This window comes from Triticum urartu, chromosome 7 (genome assembly GCF_003073215.2).
Source record: "Triticum urartu cultivar G1812 chromosome 7, Tu2.1, whole genome shotgun sequence".
Lineage (NCBI taxonomy): Eukaryota > Viridiplantae > Streptophyta > Magnoliopsida > Poales > Poaceae > Triticum > Triticum urartu.
This window is the reverse complement of record NC_053028.1, coordinates 688,171,119-688,174,098: the sequence shown is the minus strand read 5'-3', so window position 1 is coordinate 688,174,098 and position 2,980 is coordinate 688,171,119. Positions and strand designations below refer to the sequence as shown.

Here is a 2,980-nt window from a genome sequence, read left to right as displayed (position 1 = left end):
CAACAGTCCAGCACCGTGTGCCCCAGCTTGCCACAAATCTGGAAGCGCACAGCGTCAGGCCGTGATTTGGAGGTGGAGTTGCGGCGGCCCCTGGTGTTGGTGTTGAAGGGGCGGCCGCCGTCATTGCGAGATGAGTTGTTGCTGCCACTGTTTCCACCTTGCTGCCTGCCCTTGGCGCGCGCTGGTCCCCGATAGCGAGAGGATCCACCACCGCGACCACGAACAACAGTGTTTGCAGAGGACTTGAATCCCCCGCCTGAGTTGGTGCTATGGAAGAGGGCAACCCTCTGATCGAAATTACTCATCTGGGCAAAGAGATCATCGAGGGTTACCGGTTCAAAAGCAGGGCGCGCGTCGAGAGAAGACACGAGCGGCTGGTAGTCCATGTCGAGGCCGCCGGTGATGTAGGAGATTAGCTCATCATCATCCAGGGGCTTTCCAGCTGCGGCGAGCTCATCTGCCAGTGAGCGCATGTGGGCGAAGTAGGCCTCCACCGTCTGGGTTCCCTTCTGCGTGTTGGAGAGGGCGATCCGGATGTTGTTGATCCGTGATCGGGACTGCGACGAAAACATGTTCGCCAGAGCAGCCCAGAGCTCGTGCGGCGTGGTGATGGACGTAACCTGCACGAGAACTTCCTTGGAGAGGTTATTCAACAGATATCCAAGTACCTCCTGACCTTCTATAACCCAACTCTTATGGAGGGGATTAGGCGCAGAGTGTTCTTTCCCGTCTTTGTCCGTGGTGACCAGGACCTTGACGGGCTCCGCCGCGGATGCATCCACATAGTCGAAGACCCCAGCACCTCTCAGCTGCGGCGTCACCTGGGTGCGCCACAATATGTAGTTGGTGCGGGTAAGCTTCTCGGTGACCTAACCACTTAGGCCGGCAGGGGAAGCACCGGAGGAGGACGACATGGCAGGAGCGAAGGCGGAAGGCGTGCTGGCTAGATGGGATAGGAAGAGGAAGCTCTGATACCATGTAAACTTTCTATGAAGCGTCGTGCCTGTTGAGGCCGAGCCTGCGTGTTTATATAGAGCAGGGGCTAAACCCTGATTGCGTACAAAGGGAGTTCGGTACAGGAGGTTTACATCTTGGAAGAGAAGAAAGAATTAGGAGATAACAATGCTTAAACCGATTTCTATCTATATCTACTTGAGCTAACCCCTTGCCGAAGTTATATGGCACATGTCAACACATATGACGTGACAATATGTTGTTTAACACCCACTACTGATTGTACGGCTAGCACTAACCCATTCAACTACATGACGCACATTCTCCCGGCCACAAATGCATAAGAAACAGCTTCATGCACCACACCATTAATCGTCCCTAATTATCTCTGCCTCCATTACTCCGCAATTGTGAGAAAAGTTCGTATAAAAACCCCTCTGGACCAACATTGTAATCCAACAAGCACGCCTGTTTACATTCTCATCTAGGAAACGTCCTCTACCTTGCTAGCTGCAGATTTCATATTTTCATCCACCCTTAATTTTTCCTATCATCAAGCTCATGCTTTTCAATTTCTCGCGTTGCTCTCGGGATTGAAAGGTGCTCGACTTTTTGCTTCATAGGTCGCTCAGATTGGATTCATTGCTTTGTCTTTCTCCTGCTGCTCGTGTTGGTACGCAACTACTTATCTCTGAATTTAATTATCTAGACTCGATTAGCGAATGCATGCACCTTCTATTTGTTTATGTGCATATTACATACCAATATACCATACAAATTCCTTCCCTTGGACTATTCATATCGATACCTCTAGATACAACCCATATGCTTATGTTTGCTGAATTCTTTTTGTATGTGTTAAGCCAATAATTTTTTTGTATGTGTTAAGCCAGTATTTATTTTTGCATTGTTTACCTCTGTTTTGAAGGTTCTTGAATCTACTGACCCCGAAAGAGTGATAATACTATGATATTCTGAGAGGTCATTTTTTCTCTCTCAAACGATTCCATGTTTGAAAGACATCAATTCTTTGAATTCCAACACGTTGGCCTGGACCAAGGATTTTACCTTCACATGTGAAATCTTCTAGAGTACTTGTATTCTCAGTTAATCTATCAACAGCATAAGAAAATAAGAGAGTGGATGCCAATATATTACTCTTTCCATCAGTATACGGTGGTGCCTTTTATTATAAGATGTCTGTCAATTTTATATATTTTTTTGGATTTGCTTAATATGTGGCATGTACCTAGGACCATTCACTCAATGTGGTATGAGAACCTTCCTTTTCCAATTGTTTCTTAGGATTGATATCAAGGTAAACTCTTTTTCAGAAATAGTATGTTCGAGGAAGTTTATTCAAGAAAGCTGGGAATATATTCGTCTCACTCCTCATGCTATATTACTATGGGAACCCGTCTATCATATAGCTATTAATCTATATCATCACAAATCTACCATGAGGATGGTCTATTCTAATCATTTATATGAAGAGTGTGTTCCTATAAACAATATCAAGAGGTTCACACGGAGATATTAGCACATTGCTCCAATGTATCTCCAGCTGCATTTGATGAGATTCTCAATGGCATACTACATTACATGATAACCTTTTCTGGTATACTACATTACATGATAACCTTTTCTCATATAAATGTGAAGAATTACAAGGACACTGATCAACATCGATGAAAAATTAAACGCTGCAGCTCACATCCTGTAATTCTTTCTGTAATATCTGGTTGGGAACTCTCTATGCTTTTTGTGCTCAATGTGCATTAACTAAAATGGATAAATTAAATTATTCTTATTTTGTACTTTGTCCCATGTATAAACAAAAGAACTATTTGAGATCTTGGTGTTAATATAATATTGAGATGCGGGAGGTGCTCTCCATGCGCTCTTTGCTCCGTAGTATGAAAAGTCAACAACAGTTCATGTTCTATTCAAGTTCTGCTACACGTCCATATAGGCTATTCCCTAATTGTAGTTTCGTATGCCAAACATTTTATTTTATTTATTCATG

The 2,980-nt window shown here is 44.0% G+C and overlaps 1 pseudogene; it reads right to left on the bottom strand.

Moving 5' to 3' along the window:
- Positions 1 to 289: 289 nt before the first annotated feature.
- LOC125526133 lies at positions 290 to 434 on the bottom strand (annotated as a pseudogene).
- Positions 435 to 2,980: the final 2,546 nt, after the last annotated feature.